Here is a 21,709-nt window from a genome sequence, read left to right on the forward strand (position 1 = left end):
GTTTGATATTCAGTATGAGGAAGACGTGATTGACAACAGACTCCAGTCCAAAATACAGGCATATCTTGTACGAATGGTTTTGTGTTTGTTGGTTGGATTTGATTTTGTTGTTGTTGTTGTGTTGTTGTTGTGTTGTTGTTGTTGTTTGTTGTTGTTGTCATTGTTTTTAAAGATTTGACCAACTTTCATCCTTCTTGACTTTCAGTGGCTGTGTACAGGATCCATACTGTGTGTGGAACAACTTCAGTAATGAATGTTATGACTTCACTGGAGATAACTCTTTGTAAGTACTCATTATGTGTCAATAGATTGCATACGTGTTGCCAAACTATGCATTTAAGATTTTAGTTCCATTGTTTTTGTGTTGTTGGGTTTTTTCTTTCACCACAATATGCACATTTCCTTGCTGATGTTGTTAAAGCTGTCTTGCAAAAATATGTAATGTATGGAAAAGATATTGGAAGCAATGGAAATTCTTTGAAATAGCATGTGCATATTAGGGGTACATATTGTAGTAATCAAGATTCTGATTTACAGAGTCTGTGAAATGAAGCAGATTGTTTGTGGTCAGAATTTTGTTGGTCTTTTAAAAGGAAAATACTGGAGGGCTTGTTAGAGTGTTCAAAACATTTCTGACAATTAACTTTGTAGTATATCAACAAATGAAAAACGGAGTAGTGTAACTGTGGTTATACCAGTAATTATGCCAATCTATTGAATGCTTGACAATTCTTTATGTCATGTGAAGAATTGAAGAACATCTGTGTTTTTATCTTCTAGTGATGATCAAGATGTTTCTGCAATCCAGGAGTGTCCAGGTAAGTCAACTACAGTATGTCACTAGTAGTCTTTAGCTGTGAGAACATCAGGTTTATGTTGACTCAACTCTTTGTCATTCACTGGCCTGTGTTTCAGCAAGCTACAGTTTGTGTGGTTTTTGTTTGTTTATTTGTTTGTTTTGATTTTTCAAAAGAGCTTACATGTGATTCATTCTTGTTTGTCTGAATATCAAGTATGGAATGTTAGGTTAATGTGACCAGATTCTATTACAGAGGACATTTAATCAAGAATATAATGTGACGTAATGATTACTTCAGGGTTCATTGCACATTTGTTAATGAGTTGCTTCTTTTCACTTTCTCTCAACTGATGTCTGGTCTGCATTCTACATCATGTGATCTTGTGGTCATGTGATATGTCACATGACATTCTACCATCTTCTCCTGTCTGCTCCATGGCCATTCATCAGATGGTGAGTGCTACAATGTGTTCGCAAGGATTCTTTTTTTATCAACAAATTATGTTCAATGTCTGTTCTCAGTGAGAGAGAGGTTTTTTTTTCTGAATTATTGATATACATCTTTTTTTTCCCGAGATGTATTGGTGTCAATGTTCACCATAAGTCATTTTTCATGGAAATTCCATATTTCTATCTGAAGGAAATTATGCATTATATGTTTGTCTGCATTTTGCTTTAGTTTGATTACCACTACCTTCTTTGATACCAGAATGCCGATTGCATCACAATGTTGGAGACATTGGATTATGTTACCCTTTCCTCATTCATTATTGCTCTAAATCCTGCCTACCAAATCTCTTGGTTGTCATTTACAATCAGGTAATCCACAGCTAAATCTGTAATGCTATCAGCTCATAGCTTCAAATAAAAATGAAAAAAAAAAAAAGTTGCCTAGAAAGTTAACATGTCTGCTCTTTGCACATGCATCAAAAACTGTCCACATCCTCACATGAATCTTTCACTGCTCATACTGACACATAAACTACACAGTGTATATATCATTCAGCATTGCATGGGTACACTTTTGACTGTCGGAGCATTGTGTGTATTTCCTTCTCAGCTGGCATGTTTTCAATGTTTTCTTTCACATGCCATGTAGCTGTATCCCACTCATATCTATAATGCAAGTTCTACTCTTATGATGCTCACTGATATTTTATTGACTAACCGACCATGAAAAGCAATCATTCTTAATCTTAATTCTGCATCCCTGATGCATGATCAAGGAAGATGCTGAAGGCCTTTATTGCAAAGACTGTCATCTACTTTACTGCCTGGGATAATTGCTTGGAAACTAAACATGAAACTTGCATGGCAAGTGAAAAGATTTATGTCATGTCATTTGTTTTATGATATTGATATGATTTATGTGGTGCAGATGGAATCATTAACCAACTAATTTGGTCAGAGGGGCTCAAACCATGTCATCTTACATTTTGTTTCTTCATGTTATTGTTGCTTTTTACGACATGCCATGCTTATTTGAGTTGATTTGTCTCACATGAAATATAGCACAGGCTGATGCTCAATCCTAGGAGGGTTTGCATCAGTTTGGAGCCAATGCATTTTATTTCACTTTTCAAGAATATGTCACATTTATGATTACTGATCTTGATGATTCAGAAAAAGCAATCATAGTTCATTTTCTGGATTTCATGCAATATGTTCTGTTGACTTATGGAATATCATGCAGTTTTAATTTTCATGCACCAGAGAAATAACTTGTGAGTTCAAATGATGAAGTTCTTGTCTATCTCAAGAACATTGTGCCTTGTAATTCATTTCTAACTGGCATAATAATAAATCTTGTATTGCTGTATCATTTCTGTGTTCTAACCATACTAACCTGACTTGCTTGTATTCCATGCTTGGAAGTGCTTTTCTCTGACTCAGCTAACCACCAGGTATGAGGAAGTTAATACATCATGTACTGACATACACAACATTTAAGGTTATTCAAAACTTTCTATGCAATATTTAGATTTAAATGCAACATGTTTAAGGGTACAGCCTACCTTTGAAGTAAGAATTCCCTCATCATTTTTTTTTTTTTACTTTATAAAGTTGTGCTTTTCATAATTAGAAGAGAAATATACCATGTGAGCAATGAAGGGCATGACCTTATCTTGTTGCCCTGGAAGTTGAGTTTACCCAAAGCTAGGCTGTACTCTATGTTTGGCTGAAGTCCTTTCTTTCATTGTGCTCTATTAATCATATTTGCTTGGTATTATGTATGAATTCATTTCAATATTTTTCTTTGCTTTTCAAGCTCTCAACAATGTTGATTCATTCTTTCTCTTTATGTCTGTTTCCAATCTCTTCTGTATACTCCGTACTCCTAGTTCTTCCTATTCAAATTCCAACTACTTCTGCTTTTCAAACATCTGAGTCTACATCTGAGCCAGGCTCCTCTCTTGACAGTCAAATAGAGTTGGGTTGTGAAGGTATCTCTACTTCCTCCATGTCAGTGTGTGGTGTTGCTACAGAAACCTACCAGTGATAGAATTAGATTGGATTGGTATCATGATACGTGTTTATAGCACATGTGATTTACTACACTACTCTGTTCAGAGTGCACTCGTGTGACTAATAAATGACGCTCTCTGTAGTGAATAGGTCTCACTGAGTTTTCCACGTGGTGATGTATGATAACTTTCACACTGCATTATTTGTAATAATTCCCCAAAATTAAACAGATGTCAACTCCAAAATGGCAATTCACTGATGATATAAGTTAATTGAGCAATCTTCCTTTCCCGAATTACAGCTAATTAGAGTTATTTATTACTGATTTATTCTAACTTCCCTGTGGTGTTCAAGTGTATTAGGCACTGACAGGCAGTGAATTTTGTCAGCTACTGTGAAAAGTTTGCAATCACAGGTACACTATGGAATAACAAAATTTTATAAACTCAAAGATGAGGGAGTAAATTATACAATTCTTACACTTGTATATTATGGCAATTCTTTTCCACAGGGATCTTATGATGACTTAAAGTGCAGGAATTTCTTAGCAGAATGAAAGCTGTTGGTACACTGTTGTACAGTTGACCAATTGAATGAAAGAAATTTATTGGAAGATTTATAAAAAGAGCGATGGAATGACTACTACCTGGTACACAAAAAATGAATTTACTTTTGTGTGCCTCTCAACCTGGAACCCTGTAACACTGCCATGATATGAATGAAATACTCAGCCACTCTCACCTCATAGCCTCTCACCTCATAGCCTCTCACCCTGTATACCTCATGTCTTCATTTGCTGCTTTTCATATTACTATTGATAACATTGAAGTCTTGTCAAAGACATGCTTCACTATCCATCTTCCCTTTTCCCTCTGCCTCTTAAAGTTATCAGAAGCCGTTTATTTTTATTTGTAGTGCTCATAATTTCATGTTAATGTTTGTACATTTAGTTTGTTATGTTATAGTGAGGTTACATGTGTGTTTATACACAGTAATTTGCACTTGGATTGTTATTGATATTTTAATTTGCACAAGTGTGTACATGTTTCTTTTGTTTGTTGTTTTGATTTGAGTTTTGATTTGCTGTGCCCCACTTTAATTTGCCCCTTACCTGACACCCTTCACTCCCTCATGTGCATGGTACAGAACCACCACCACCCACCACCCCTCCTCCTGAGTGTATCTGTGACACCTCGGCGCCTTCAGCAGGATCCTCTCTCAAATACACCACTACCATGGTTACCACATCACCATCTACTGCCCCGCCCACCACCACAACTGGTCAGTTGCTTCTCTCTGGTCTCTTAAAGTCCTTTGGTACCAAGAGTCTTGGAGGAATTACATTGTTTTATACTCATGAAATGAATGAATGTATGATAGTGACATGGTATGAATGTTGTGGTGCTGAGTTTAACTTGAGGACTGACACAGAGAATTATCTGGAAATTATTAACAACTTTGATTTTTCTGTAACCTGATGATCTGAAATATGGCACTACATCAGAGTTTCAGACACGATGTTTGTCATCTCTAATGAGAAAAGATAACACCATAGTGATGGAATCCACCTAGCTTTCCCCGAGGCCTTGATATTAGTATCACTTGTCAACTGTCAGTCTTTCCTGAGCAGAGTGCTTTGTAAACATTATTGTAAGCATTACAAAAGCAAGTGTGCTTCTCAGGTTTTTTTTCTCTCCTAGGACAAAATATAGCTTGAGATTTCCTTCTCCCTCAAATAAAATTAGCCATCTGGTAAGGAAAAAAAAGTGTTGTTTGACAGTCCAAAGAAAAATCTTTTTGATATCAAGTCTTGCGATGTCATCTGTATCATTTTCTCTTTCTCTTTCCTTCCTGACTACATTGAATGACCAAATGTTTCAGGTCAAGATTGTAAGATGTCCATAGATATTATTCATAATTCAAGACTGCAACATTTAAGTGAGTTCTTTCACTTATTTGAATATGTCACTTTGATGTGGTTTCCCCAAGAGCATGTTGTGTGAGGTAATGACTCAGAGATCATAAATCTGATCTTGCTGTAACCCTGACTGTTTACTCAACCAATTAGCATATTAAGAAATTTGTAGATTTGGAGTCCCTTGTAGAAGAGATCAATATAAGTTGCTGTTTGCTTGTTGTTTTATTGTTTGTTAGTTTGTGTGTTTATGTGTCAGAAGTCACATTAAGTGCTGGCTCTTACTGTGTAGCAGAAACACTGACTAGAGGGAATAGTGCTCTTCATAGTATTTTTTGTGAAGTTATTCATTTTTTCTAGAATCATGTGTTGTCTGTTCTCTGCATTTTAGTATGTGTTTGTGGTGTTCTCTTTGGCCTGTTTGATGTTGATGCCTGTGATTTGTTTTGTGTGTGATATGGTCCATTTCAAATCATAATTAGGACTTGATGAATACAAATATTTTTTCCTTGTGTATGCAGAAAGTGTGACTGTCTTTATAGAATTTAAAGATTTAAAGTACAATAAATATGAGTGACCTCTTTTTTTCTTCTATATTTAAAGAAGATGACATAAAAAAGTCATTTCAATTAGGAGTAAATCAGCCAGTACACCCTTTGTTTTGAGAAAATGTATTAGAAGACTCTTTCATTATGGAACTTGTGGTGTCTTTTCTTTACATAATTATTATAGAGTTTAGAAACACAGTATCAGTGCTGTACATGCTAACCTTGGTCTAGTGGTGAAGCTAATTGAAGCCATTGCCATCATTTCTATCATGTTATTTTTTCTTATCTCATCATCTCATTTATATCTGAAGAAATTGCATTTGGTATCGTGCATGAGTGCATATTGAATGGTATCACACTATCTTGCTGCTGGTTAGTGCCTTCGTACAATTTATTGTACACCTCCGTCAACTCACTGAAATGATGTTCGTTGTTACCGAGATTATTTCAATTTCTCATATGACGTTGAGGCAGAAAAAAGAAGGAAAATATGAAATATGATGACAGTTGACATGTCCAGGCATTAACAAGTATATGTGCATTTGGTGATAGTGGCATGCTGATAGCATCTTGCTCTTTTGTTTCTGTTTTTTGGTTTGGTTTTTGTTTTTAGCTTTGGCTGTGTATTGTTTTATTTTTCTTTTGATAATTTGTGTTATGTAGCAGCTGTTTCCACAACAACAAACAGCATTGTCTCCACAACACTCCCTGAATGGACGACGTCTCTTACCTCCTCACCAGTCCCTACAGGTACATCCCGCCCTATGTTCCCCTTTTCTTGTCTGGCTGGATCTGTTTGTGTGCCTTCTTTTTGTCTATTTCATTGGACCTTTGTATACCAACATGTGTTGCATTTCAATCCCCTCTGTCTGTACCCATCTTCATACCTGCGTTGTATTCTTGTGATGGTCCGAAAAGGAGACGAAGGAATATGAACTTCTGACCTGTTTTCATTCAGAGTAAACTTCATATTAGGTAAAAAAATCCCCACAAAACAAACTATGGTATGATAATTTCTGTTTTAAAGCCCCCCCATCCCACCATTCCCCATAAAATAAAACAAAACAAAAGCATGCAAAGTAAAACATCAACACATAAACATCATCATATGAAGAGCAGTTTCCTAAATCAAACCCTTCCTCTTTTAGACTTTCTTAATGTTTGATCAATCCACAATGTCTTGTAGTAATCTATCGTTACCTAGAATCATATATTGTACACATTGTGGCAAATGACCATAGAATACCAAACTATAGACACACCTTGTTCCATAGCCAGTTCCAGTTATATTTCCCTCCCTCATCTTTTGTCTTACCTTACCCTGTCGCCAACCCCCACAGATAGTGTTGATGTTATTTATGTCATTGTTTGTTTTGTATTGGAGACCCCCCCCCCTCCATAGACTTTGTGCTTCTCATCCCTCCATTGTAGATGTTATCTCCCCTTCTCTCTGTGTATTCTAAACATGACATTATTATGCCTCGTACTAACTGTGTACCTACATGTACTACTAAAAGTCCTCATGAAGGCACTACAAAAGAAGTGAGACAGTATTATCATAAGACTTAAATTTCCTCCTCATTTTTTGTTAGTAATTAGGCACAATTGATAGTCACTTGCAAAGTATAAATCATTTGAAAATCATAACAAGTGGAAATGTTGTAATCCCCACACCTAATCTAGATAGGGAGCTATTAAATTCAATGAAAGATGTGTAAAGTTAGTCAATTAGAATCTCCATCAAGTCCATCAAGTAAATATTTTGGATTGCGCATCCAAACCACTGTTGGTTTCATATTCTCATTAGCTTAGATTCAGTCAATATGTTCAGTGTTATGATTGCACAGACAAGATAAGCTGACACATAGGTATGATTTTTCCTGATTAGGAATAATCAAATAATGTATCTTTGATAAAGGTTCTTGCATTAACCAGTTATGTCTTTTTGATAGAGTTCTTTGACTTTGGGTTAGGGAGAAATATCATTCTTTAAAGAGTACAGAAAAATGTGAGAAGAGAGTTTAAACATTGCATTTCTGCCTTTGGTCATACTCTGAAGTTTAATCTTCTCTAGGTTCAGTAGTAAGCAATGTTCCTGTTTCAAATATTGCTCTATTTGTTTTCCCTTTCCCTCCCATGTCATGTGACTGAATTACTGTGAGATCCCAGTCAGTCTGCTTGTCCTCCTTCCTATTCATAGTTCCACTTTAATGTGGTTGTTGTTGTTTTCATCTCTTTTGTTTTGCCTTTTCATGCTTGGCAAGGATAGAAATCCATATTTGGACTGAAGTAAGGTTTGGATTGATTGTCCATGTTGCAGTCTGTTTGACATTATTTGCTGTGACTTGTTCCTTTAAAAATGCAGTCTATTCCATGTCTTTCATGGTGATCACCATTTAAGATTAACTACTTCATGAATATGATTGAATTTTTTTTCTCTCTCTCATGTTCCTTACAATTCTGTTAGTGAATGTGCTTTAAGTTTAATGTAAGAAGAAATATTTATCACTTCTTGGATTATACCCCCTGTTTCCCTCCACATGCTTCAGAGGATGTACAGATGTATGATACAGTTATATCAAGCACAGGGTTGGGATTTGTGTTGCTTTTATGGAAGGTATTCCAATTTTTTCCACATGCTCTCAAGGATATTGCAAGTGAGGTTGGGTAACTTAGATATACGAGTGTTGATTTGTATATCAATTCGACTGATTTTAACATATCTTGAACCTTTTTCTTCCTGTACTACCCTCACATGCTCTGTCCATCGGTTGAAAAAAAAAAAATGCCTTCATTTGAACATACAAACAATCATACACACACACACACACACACACACATTCTTAAATTTTTGTACAAAAAAAAATATATATCATATAGCAAACAACCAAGAACACAGGTCTGATATCAGACATTAGAAACCAAGCAATCAAACCAATAGAGTCGGTCTGTTTTACACTATGAGCTGATAGCATTCTGTTCTTTCTGTTGGACTGTAGGTCTATCAAAATAGTTGATTCATTGTTTTTCATTATAGTGGTATTCTCCAGAAATACACATTATCTGCACCAGTGTTCAGTTTCCTCCAAATTCATTCTGGTTGTGTTCAAAAGATGGTTTAGGGTTGTCTGTCATGTTTTAGTGGAAGTAAACATGGCAGGTAGTGCTCCCTCTATAGGTGAGGTTAGGTAGAAGGATGGTGTTGTGTCTGTCTTCAGGAATCACTGATGATTTGATTCAGTACTCTACTCTAGCCTCACATGTTGAATGACACCTTTTCTACCTACCAGGAGATGGTGATGTCCAAGGGAAGTCCACTGATGACAGTCCAAATGCCTCTGGCTTGGACAACAACTTATCAGAAGGCAAGCTTACCCCATCTTTGCCCCCTTCCACCACCTTTAGCAACAATATCGGCCCCCTTGGTAAGATCTCTCAGTTGGTTCTTCACCTCATTCCATGTAGCCATGACATCTCATGAGCTAACACCAGCCATCTTATAGCTCTCCTGCCTGTAAGGTGCTGCTGCCCTCATTTATGTGTCCATAATCCTGTCTAGTGGTAAACATTAACCCACAGTCATTATTAACATTGCAGGGGAGATGGTATGCAAACCATTTCCTTTCATATCAGCCCAAGGCAAGATTACTAAAACACAAAAATTTCAAATGTTTCTGTGAAAGCTAGAAATTTAGAAGCAGTCTTCAGCTTGTTTTTTGAGATGTGCTTTAGGACATATTCAGTTTTGTTTAAAAAAAGGAAAGAAAGAAAGATGAATAATTAAAAGGCAATGTAATAGTCATTGTTTCACATCAGACATCAGATAAATTTACTCCCAGGTATAACCTTTCCAGTCATGTTGCAATCACATTTTATAGTCAAAATTTAAAACCTATGCGTCCAAGGAATGTATATAAAAGCCCATGTATTCATGGGCCAACCAGGTAGAATCTGTTATAAGATGAAAAAGCCACAATCTTAGCAGTAAATAGAATTTTAAAAATAAATAAATACAGGAAAGTTTGCTTATGGTTTATGAAAAGCTTCATTGTGGAAAATTTGTCATGCATGCCATGCCTGCTTGTCTAAATGGTAAAAAAAAAAATGCTTGTAAGCTTGCAGAATAAGCTACTAAACTTCTGTCCTTCAACTATAATGCATTTAATGATTAACTTCCATGATATACTTAATGATTAATCCCTCCATCTCATGAAAATTATATATTGTATCCATGTGTCTGCTTGCCTATCTTCTTCTTTCATAACTATGAGTCTTTGTCAATGCCTGAAAATCTCAGAATGATGAAATTTGGCTGATTAAGGATCCAAAAATATATCATTTCTTTCTCGGGGTCGTTGCCTGATCCTTCCTATACAAATATTATGTAAGAGTGAAGACAGACAAACGTAGGAAGAGGAATCCTTGTGCATCCTGAGTTTGTGTATGCTATGCGGAGGAGAGACTGTGATGATGGACTCGTTTTGACTTGGTCAACTCATTTACTTGGCCAATTTTATTCTAGTAAATTTCCAGTATATTCTTTCATGATATATTACAGTCTTCCTCATCCCTGTCAATTTATAACTTTCCCTTGTTCTCCTGTTCTGGAATGTTAATTATGCCCTAGTGATCTCTGATGTGGACATACTTGAGGTTGCCACGGCAACCCCCAATGAAGTAGATGGTATCCATGGTGATAGACATGTAGTCAGACCTGATGTTTTTGAGTGTGAGTAGCTGATATGGGATGTAGGACATATAGCATCTGGTGTAGATTTCTGTTAGTCTATGAATGCACTCTGTATGGTTTGTGCATGTGAAGTGTTTTTGTCAGCTGGGTAGCCTACATGTGTTGATCATAGCATGTCACACACAGTCCACATCTCATCAGCAAGCTATTTCTTGTCCCATATTTATTTTGTTCATCAACACAAAAGAGCATTTGATTTCTAAAAATCTGTAAAACTTTGCTTGATCATTTGTCCCTCTCTCTGTTGTGCTGGTATGATTTCTCTTGCACAGAAAAAAAAAGTTGTTCTGTTTCAGGAAGATTTATTTTGTTGAGGATGTGCTTGTTTGTGAAGGTAGTGTAGTTGGAGTGTTTAGGTAGTGCATGATGTCAAGTGATTCCACAGAGCATGTGATGGCTGGTGAGAGAGTTATCATGGAATGAGAGGAAGAGCTATGATGTGATTCATCCAACCAAGTTATGGTACATGACAAGAGCTATGATGTGATTCATCAAACCAAGTTATGGTACATGGCATGATCACTGACAGAATCATTACAACTTCTGCCATACTTGATTGATGACATAATCTTAGCATCTGACACTCTCCTGTAACATTGACGTATTACTTGGTAATTCTGAAATATTTTTGTTGACAGACAAAAAGAAAGTTTATCATCAATATCTCTTTTTTTGTCTCATCTATATTTTCATTCCATCTGCTTCGTGCTTCTACTAGAGGGTGGATGTAGAGGTTTTGGTGATTTTGAATCTTTCTTCATCAACTCAATTCTAACATGTCAAAAAGTGAAGAATTTTAACAATGATTATGTTATAATGTTGATAACTTTGTTATGTACCTGTGTTATGTGATTTATGTCTTCTCTAGTCATATAAATGAATGAAGTCTTTTGCAGGGAAAAAAATGTGTCTCCGTAATATTTTGTCATGATTAACATAATTGTGTTTAACATCAATTTTTAGAATGAAACAGGAAGTACTATGCATTTTATAATACAAAAATGATGGTGGATAACAATTTATTTGTTTTCTTCATTTTGCTGTTAACATTTTTTATATTGAATTATCCTGTAGTGCTAAGAATATTTACCATCAGTTGAGTATATAAATGTTTGATGTGCATAGTGACCAAATCAGGGCCTTAACTTGGCCTGTGATGATAAACTGAGTAAAAACCACCTGCCATGCATGACCACTCACATAGAAATATAGCTATGATGCTGCATGGAGAGCTGCATGTGTCAAGATATGTTCATATTATCACACTTTTACTGAGGATTGACTGCTTAATCTACAAATGAAATAATGAAATTCTTCTTAAGCTACCTTTTGAGGAATGGAATGATGAAGCTATTATTTATCTACATATGCAAAGAATGGAGAGGTTACATTCTATAAGGCTGTCTAAGCAGTCCAAGTTCTAAAATCACCTCCTTTTGCATGCTGTTACTTCACGTATTCCCTCTTACATTATAAGACAGTCCCATCCTGCCTGTGATTGCTTTGCATTTGGATGGTTCATTTAAATGCACAGCTTAACAAAGATTCCAGCTAGCTGAAATCTAATCTGTTTGGTTTCACATTCTCCCAAGTGTTTTGATATTTTGTTATGACGCTGAATTAAGATATTTCTATATATAGAAATAAGATTGTGGGAATTAGTGACACACAAATTACTATCATACTTTCATGTCAATGCAGTATTGCTATTACATTAAAGAACAGATATTACTGTGGTGACATTTTTATACACAATTCATTGTACTTGAAGTGCACTGAAAGCGTTTTGCCCACTAAAATGTCATAATCGAGCAAAGTTCCCCATTTTCTTATAAAGCCATTGTAATATTAAAGTGTGTCCTCAAGATGAACGAGGACAAGAGAGCTTTGTAGTGATACTGGTAGACTGCCCTTTCTGGAAATAGAACACTGATTTTATGAAGAGAATCTAGAGTCTTCACCTTAAACCTTGTGATGCCTTGTATCAGAATGTTGAAAATGCCTCTCAATATGCATATGATGCACAATGCATGCTGGTGCTATAGCAACACTACCCTTGTATGTTTAGCATTATGATATTGATATAGTATTGTAAATACCTCATGTTAAAATTCCTGTGGCATTGACTTCAATGGATGTAGATATATTCGTATTTGTGTCAGTATGTCTATATTTTCATATATACTGTTAGGTACTTTCAAACATGATTCGTTATTGGAATTTGAAGAAAGCATCGCAATAATGAGAATAGAGAAATGTCGGTTTGTGTGCATGGGGTCAGTGGTACATGCAATACAATATCTTCATAGGAGTCCTGAGAGATGTTATGAAAAATATGTAGTGTGGACAAAACAGGTTCTCACTAATGTCTGTATGCATGTTGTAAATTAAACAGTAAATGCTACTAACAAATTCAGGGATTGTTCTTGCACAGTCCATTAAGTTCCATTTTTGTTCTCCAATCAAGAAGTTACCAATATTTCCTCTCATTGCCCTGACTTTGTTATCCCCTCAGATCCTCAAAAGAATTACAGCCTGCTGGACCAAGGCAATGTGCTAGTCCTGGTCTTCCTCATTCTGGGCTGGATCCTCTTCACCTTCTGTGGATTGGTGGTCCTGTACCAGTGCTACAGTCGACATCATAAGGGTATCTATCAACCTACTGGTACAGATGAAAGCATCTTGAGTGCAAGTAAGGTTTCTCTGATCTTAGTAATCTCCCAGCATGCTGTGACTGACTGCTGTGTGTCTAAAGACCCTGGCACAGCTCTCCCTCCTCCGATCCCAATTCAAGTCATGCTTGCTTCTGATTGGACCTCCCTAAGACTTCTCTTCACTGAAATCACAAAGTGATATTCCAAGTGGGATATTCAGTTTCTTCTTTCTGTCAAACTCTACATGACTAAAATAAGTAGTGGACAGTTTTATGATTAAAATGTAAATTATTAATTACTTGCACTCATAGACACTTCAAGTTTCTTGAATTCTGTAGAAATGGGACAGCCAAGGTAGGTCTTGTTTTTTTTTAAACACTTTTTGCAGTTAGGCTTTTTATTTCACTTTTTTATGAAGACTACAGAGTGGCAAGGGAATTAAAAGTTAAAATTTGATAGATGTAGAGCCTATCTTATCCCAATTTGAAGACTATCAGCTTATAAACAAGATATGGTTATAATACACTTAGTAGTACACTTTGTCCTTACCTCCTAAAAGTTTTGTTAGAATATTCATTTCATAGAGAATTAATCTGCAGGTAAATTGTCTTTGAATGTTCACTAGTCAGAGGAATAACAAGAAGAGCTCTTGCTATTTTTTAATAAATGAAGAGTGATTTTAATAATTTCAGATTGGCTAATTTGAAAAGATGGTTAGGGACTGTGTTAAGTTAGAGGGCAAAATAAAAATAAGAAATCCCATGCTACTCATTGAGTATATTAAAGACTGCCAGTATAAAGGGTTTAGTATCTTCAGGTGGAGGTTGCAATTAACCCAATCAAATTTCTGTTTTTCACATGTCACATCAGCATGCATCAACATTATTTTCACTCTGTTTTTGCATCTTGTCACCTCCATTATGTTACTTGCTCTTTTTCCTGTTGTACATTTCACATGTAAATGCCTTACTTTCATCCAGTTTGTATGCTATCATGTCTGTACAGCTCTTCAACGTATTAATGCTTCCATTTCTTGCATTGAGATATTTTGCCTTTCGCTGTATGATGTCATAGTCAGACAAGAAACAAAGTTGATTTCCAAGTTATTCTTACACGGTACTTTTTATCTTTATTAATATTCCACAAGCATTGTCAATTTGTGCTTCAGCAAGAATTTTTAAAAGTGAATTTGTTGATATGTTTCATTTTATGATATTATACAAAGACACCCAAAAGTTTGTGTAATATCAAGTAGTATACTTGGTCTCATCAAGAATCAACATGTGCAATGAAATATTATGGGGGGGGGGGAGGTGGAGGAAATGGAATATTTGTTTGAATTATAGTAATATTCCAGTCATACCTGCGCATACAATATTTGTTAAGTATAATTTAAATAAAAACAATTTATGCTGTCATTGTCTGCATGGGTAATGGGAGTTCTTTGTCAATATCAAAATGAGTCATCAGTTTGTCAACATGTGACAATATTCAGATGCGTTGTCTCAGCTATTTGTCAGTGTCTAAAAAGGTGAACAATGACATTTCATATTTCAATATATGGAGCCCTGGATCTCTCATCATATGACATCAGTTCTTCTCTCCTTCTACTTTCCATGCACCCCATGCCTTCCATGCACTCAACATTTGCCAGCAATGCACTGTTTGCCTGATGTAGTAATCTAATGTGTAAGGCTTCTGCTGTATGACTTGTTTAGAATGTGATAAGTTTGCTTGAAAGCATAATGGCTGCCTGTGTGCTCAGAAAATGATGAGATTTTAAATCTACAGTAATCTAACTTAAAATACAGGACACTCAGATAATCATTATGAAAAGACACAAGATTCAGTTGTGCATGCTTTGTATTTTGTGATTGACATTATTTAATATTACATATTTAGCATATCAACTCTATCCAACAAATGTTTAAACCAACTGATAATAGACTGTTTTGTACAATGTTGCATGAGATAATGGTATCATGCAAGTCCTAGTGAAATTAGTTTGCTGGTAAATACTGATATGAGAGAGTGCTACAGATATAGAAATGACATGATGTATGAGGCATGCAAAAAAACAAAAAGCCAGACATCAATAATTGTGTGTTCATTGTTACGATAAAAGTGATCTTTTCATGTCTCTTTTTCCATTTCTCCTCCCTCATGATATATTCACTCTACTTCGCTAACCAATCTCTCATCATGTCTTGCGATGTGCCTAACACTAAACTGGTATGTGGTACACTAATACGTATTTTTGTCCTTATCAATTTACTGATATTGTTCATCACTTAACAGATTTTAAATCACTTCTGAATAACAGTGTGATCATTGTGGCTACAGTATAATAGCATTCTTTGTAAAGCATATCTGGTCTTGTTTTTCATAATGTAATGTGATATCTAAGAAAACACAAACAACTAAATAAGCAAGAAATTTCTGCAAAGGTATGATCAAAATTTCTGTCATTCCACTGCGTCCAAACTATGAAATGAGATGCTTTCAGTATTCATTTATCTTGCTCTTCATTGTGCAAACATTTGAGAATGTTTCAGTTGGAATTGACATTCCTCTTTTTTTTTTCATTTTGCCTGGTATGGTACTTCAGGGTACATTATGTACATTGTACCCAATACTTCTCATTCAGCTAAATTCATGGATGTGCTGAAAACTTTTAGTAGAAATAATGTCTTGATACATAAACATGTTTGTAGATGCTAGTCAGTTTGTCTACTTAATTCATGTGTGGCATTGGTGAAGTCCATGATTTCTGGCATCATCTTCATTATTAATGATGATGGTCTCTTCAAGCATGCAACATATTTCAACATTACTTTTCTTGTTGCAGACACACTGTATTATACCTGTATGCATCCATTGCCATCTGTACATCATATCCATGCCTCTTTCATGGTGTTCAGGGCCTATCTAATTCTTGTTGGACAGTCTTTCATTATACATACCTACCTCTAATAATATTGGCAGTATCAGGGCTTAAGGAAATCCCCAGAGAAGCAGTTTTCTTGAGATTGGGAGAAAATAAAGAGAAACAAAATGTTTCCTTCCAGACATTAGAGCAAAGATCAGAGAAACTTTTCCTTGAACTGTCTTGTCTCAAGTCTTGATGTGATATAACTGTGTTCTCTTCAAGAGAAGGGTACCAGGTGAAAAGTGAGTTTTGTCTTGTCCTGAAATGTTTGTCTTGTTCTTCTTCATTGTTTCTTGAATGTAGTAATCTTTGTATTTGTTGTGATATTGTGCAGGTTTCAGTGATTATAGGTGTTTCTTTCTTTTTGTTTGTGTTGTTGGTGTGTTTATAATGAGTTTGTCCTTTGTGTGTTCTGAAACTCCACACATTTTTCAGGGGTGATTTCAATTGACATTTATTATCAAAAGTTACATAATGGAAATTGGCCAAAAGGGTAAAATGTTGCACAATAACACACCCAGGCTTACATCACCAATGGCACATAGTGAATTGAGTAAATCACATACATGTAAGTGATTCAGTATTTTTAAAGGCCAGAAAATGAAAGCTGCATTATGAAGCATAAAGTGAACTTTGAATACCACATTGTACTTGACAGAAATTTATAGGCAGTGGCATATGTATTGTGGAGTTAGATTTACTGTTGATATTTGTTTTTGTGTCATTTTTATTTTTGCATGACATTTTGATGTTTGATATTGCTGAGAAGGTTGTAGGGATTTGTAAGATTACATTAGGGAGAAAGAGAGAGAGAGAAAAAAAGATGTGCTTATTAAGTTTTTTATGTTGTTCTTCCATCAGATCACAAGACCAAGGAGCAGAAAGAATCCTCCATCCTAAGCCCGAATGGAAAGGCACTGCACTGCGAGCCGCCTCCCAGTGGCATGCTAACGGAGGCCCCGTGGTCGCCCCCCTCCCGTACCTCCCACACACCGGCAGGGCGGGAGAGAGACTCTCTTGGACCAGTGAACGGCCACAGCCTACCTAGGCGTCCCATGCCTGTTCCAACTCCCACCGTCCCACTGGCCTATCGGTCTCCTCAATCATATGCACATACCGTAGGCTCCCTCCCCAGTCCAGCTCGCATCAATAAATACAAACACGGACTGAGCACTTTCAACAGTCTGGATAGGCACAGAACACCAGCCATTCACAATCTGTATGTAGAAAACCCACGCAGTCACGAACTCTACTCACCGTACAATGGACGAGTAATGACAGCTGAGGATAGGAGGCCCTCGGGGGCCTCAGACAGTGAGATGTATGATGATGATGTTTGGCAGCCTAGGATGGATGGAGAAGAGCTTGTCTGATCCAGCCAGGCTGTTGGAATGGATTCCCTGCCTACTGTAGGTTTGACTTGCAGCAAGAACTCGACCACTTGGATGATTCAGTTTAATGCTGCCAAATGTGTTTCCATGGCTACAGACTGATGACATCATATTCATCATGTGGACTAATGCCAACTGCATTCCTGGTTGTTAATCATCATAAACTGATCAACATGAACTTTGGATTCCTGGAGTGGAGATAGTCGGAGGATTACCTTGTGGCCAAGATGAAAACCTACGTCAGATTGATCATTTGCCTCCATTTTTATAACATTCCATGGTTGTTAGGAATGGCAGAATGCAGACCTAAAGGAAAACGAGCAGACACTTGAGGTAGACCTCCCACGGTTGTGTTCATCAGGCTCAGTGTCCATACAGGGACTGACTTTTTTGCGAACAAGGCAGTGATTGTGAACATTGAGATGCACATTCCTGCAGCTACTGTATGTTCCAGGTTTGACCAAAGACTATGACACCCTGGAGGAGAGTACATCATAAGGACTTCACCATGAGCAGACAGACTAGGGAGTTCACACACAGAGAGGAAGTCATCCCAAATATAAAGTATATGAAATGATTCCAAAAATATTGCAACTATTTTAGAAAGAAAGTGAGAATTATTTTTTATGTAGGCCATTAACAGCCAGGTCTAAGAAATCAGAAAGTAGAAGAGTGGCCACCATGCTAACTCATTGACAGCTAGTGTATAGGAGTGCTGTTTAACAAATATTTGTATATAAAGTTTTATCTGACACAGCATCACCACCAACTCTTCAGAAGATATTTATGCAAATGGATATTTATTGATTTTATTACGAAGGTTAACTGTGATTGAATTATGTGGAATGTGGTAGATGTGTATGTGGAGAGTGAATGAGAAGAGATTGCTAGATAATTTGGGATGTTTTATTTCATCAAAGGTAGCTTCATGATTATGCAACATCAGCTGTTTTCTCTTTTTCCTCACCTATGCAATGTTGGCTCGATTACAAACAGGGCACAATCTTGTGTTTATGTCTAGTGTTGCAGTAGTACCCTTGCTATTGACCAAAGGAATGACAGATTGGAATGTAGAGCTTTTTGTGTCAAAGTCTCTTGGGATCCAAGGTTTGGTGGCAAAATATATTTTCAACCCTGTCCAATGATGCACTTTCACAATAGATATACAATGCATTGTGATGCATGCCTCTAAAGTACAGAAAATATGCAAGGCAAAACATTTAAACGCTTTAAGAGATAACCATAGACCTGGGGTCCGTTTCATGAAGTCGTCACTGAAGTTTTTACATAACTCTCAGAATGGCCAAAGTTGCTCATATGTAGCTATATGAGACTTTCAAAGAAAAGAAGTCTTTCTAAAGTTAAAGAGTACATTTCTTATGAGTGAAAAATCTCCTATAGATACATGTACGACTCTCATGAAACTGACTCCATAAGTGTCAGCATCAGCACCTAACGCAAGAGATTACTTACAGATGTTGATTACTGATTACATTGAACATGTATGTATATCTGTAGGCTTCTGTATTAGATCTAGTTTGTGATGACTTCCAAACCAATGTGAGAAAATACAGGTAACCACAAACAGCATTCAACAGCTCACTTTGACTCTCTAGAAACATTGCCACGATCACCACTATGTTTGAAAGAAGTATGGCAGCTGATGGCTGCATTCTATCAGCTACATGTACCGAAGCGGAAACAATGTGATGTAAGTGGAACATGACCTTTGCATATTGGGGTTTTAGATAGAAATGTCAGAAACTATTGTTACTTGTTTGTTAAAATCTGTAATCCCTGACACATAGTACACTACACATAGCTAGCTACTCATGAATAATGTTGGATTTTGTTCACATAAAGCTACCTTCTTTTCATCATTCAAAAGCCAGCAAATTTTGTTTCAGGTTTCAAGACATAGGCCTATAGTATTCCTCAGTGAGCTTTGTATCAGTAAGAGTTGTTTTGTAGAGGCATGTGAGGATTAAATATGTTATACACATTTATGTTGTCATGCTTTTCTGGTATTCAGCTACAGTGTACCAAACATCTCTTTGACATAGCAGAGTAGCATACCTATTAAAGTTATAGTGTAGGCCACATAATGTGCATGTACCGGTAATTTTCTCAGTAACCAAGTTGAGACAGCGCCTATCATGAAATGATGTCGCATTTGTGGGTGATGGTCCTGTGCTACTTTTTAACATTTCTGAGAGTTTTAACAATGAGAACTAATTTTACTATGAAGTTTGAGTGTAGATTTACTAATTTTATAGCAAAGCTGGAACAAAGAGTATGTAAACAAGAGTTATGTGAAAATATGTACTTGTACAGATGTTGCAAAAATATTGCCCTCTATGTATTATGTTTTATGTGTCTGTTAACAGCGATCGATGTATTCTTGTAAAGTGATGAATTGTTAACATTCCAAATGTTTCAGTGATAGTAATAATTGCACAATTCCATTTGTTGTCATGGCGATTGAGTATTTGTGTGCCTTTATTTGAAGGCAAACTAGACTATTCTGGATTAAGTAGGCTAAATTCCGACATAAAAATGAATGATATGATCTGGAATCTTCCATCTAATATGAACAAAATGTTTGAATTTTAACCATTTTCTTTTTTGAGGGGGCTAACAGAGGCTATATACTGAGCACCTGCACTTGAAATTCATCCCCAAGCTGTGCATGATTTTTAAGATGTTAGATATTGACTGTTGTAATGAATTCACCAACATTTCATAGAGAAAACTGCGTTTGTATCTTTCCATGTCAGATATAATTTTTTCATAGCTTTGCAATGTTTTGTTTGAAATAATGTTTGTTCACTGCCATGCAATTTGCTCTGTGCAAACTGCAACATGCACAATCTTTTTTTAAGAACTTGGAAAGATATAGCATTATGCCGCTTTTCCTTCTTTTAACCTAAATATGCTGCTTGCAAAAATCCTTTTGTCACAAGCAAAAGGATAATACTGTGATCATAACCTGGCTGTATTATGGCATGCATCCTAAGCTATTTAAATCACTTTGCTTAACATACAAATTTTCAAAAGATTAAGTGAGAATATATTTTATAACCTGCATGTAGTGTGTGGTGTATACTGGGCTACTGATGTTTAGTTTTCACCAGTATTATGCCTTTTGTCTTTCACTTAATTTTGTTGTCATAGAAACAACCCAGCTATATGCACTGTACCTAATCCCATCATTATCCACTTCCTTGGTGAATTATTTCTGGATTTCTGGGATCTCAGCTTGGATGATTTGTCCAATTTAAGATTAGCATTGTCTTCCACTGTCAAACTGGAGTGAAAGAAGTTAGTAAAGGATAACACAACATTCTGATGAAGCAATCCAGAACTTTGGATGTAATAAAATATCTGATTTCTGTGAGATTTGAAAATCATGATCAGGTTCAATTTCATTATAACTTTCAAATACTGTAGCAATGTGTTATTCAACATTAATCATGGTGAATTCCAAGCTAGAAATTTGAGATCATGGTTTCCACGCTAGAAATTTGAGTCATGGTTTATCTCAGCAGTAATTTGAATATGAAGTATGCAAGACAGAAATATTACTGTATTTTAATTATTTTCAGATATATGCAAGAGGTAACGTATTGAGCAGTGTTTTATGTTCAGTTGCACAGTTAGAATTCAGAACAAGCTGCAAATTTGTGTTCACAATCCCATAAACATTCTTTGCTTTTATATGTATAAGACTTGAATGTATGATCACCTCACCATGCCATACAGAGTACTAGTGTGATGTTTTCATGCTTATCATGGGCTTTTTAAACTTTATGTTGCATATGTATTCATGTTTGCATGCAATTTATTTGAAGGTATTCATTTGTAGATATGAAATATTTGCTGAAAATTGAGTTTGCTTATAGTGTTTGGGAGTTATATGTATGTAGTACCAGAAAGCTGCCCCAAAAAGGGCATGTTTCATTACAATTTGCCAAATTCTGTAATTACAATGTAGCTTTTATCCCTAAGTTTGTGGCTAAAATTAAGCAAAATTACATGTAGGGTTGACTTGGGTAATTGTTATTCACTGAATTTTTAAAAGTTTTTTGTGTAAATAAGAATCCTGCTGTAATGAGAGAGAGAGAGAGAGAGAGAGAGAGAGAGAGAGAGGGGGGGAGGGAGGTAGGGATGGAAGGTTGAGAGAGAGAGATAAAGAAATGATAATCTGAATTATTTTTATACGATACAAATTCTATTCTGCAAAGAAGAGAAATTTGT

General features: G+C 36.0%; 1 pseudogene; it reads left to right on the forward strand.

Moving 5' to 3' along the window:
- The window catches only part of LOC139736419 (semaphorin-2A-like), a 63,367-nt pseudogene extending 44,521 nt beyond the window's left edge, over nucleotides 1–18,846 (forward strand).
- The last annotated feature ends 2,863 nt before the right edge of the window (nucleotides 18,847–21,709 follow it).

The sequence above is a fragment of the Diadema antillarum genome, unplaced genomic scaffold (genome assembly GCF_040938485.1).
Source record: "Diadema antillarum isolate AM-2024a unplaced genomic scaffold, OU_Dant_1.0 seq00000645_RagTag, whole genome shotgun sequence".
Classification (NCBI taxonomy): domain Eukaryota; kingdom Metazoa; phylum Echinodermata; class Echinoidea; order Diadematoida; family Diadematidae; genus Diadema; species Diadema antillarum.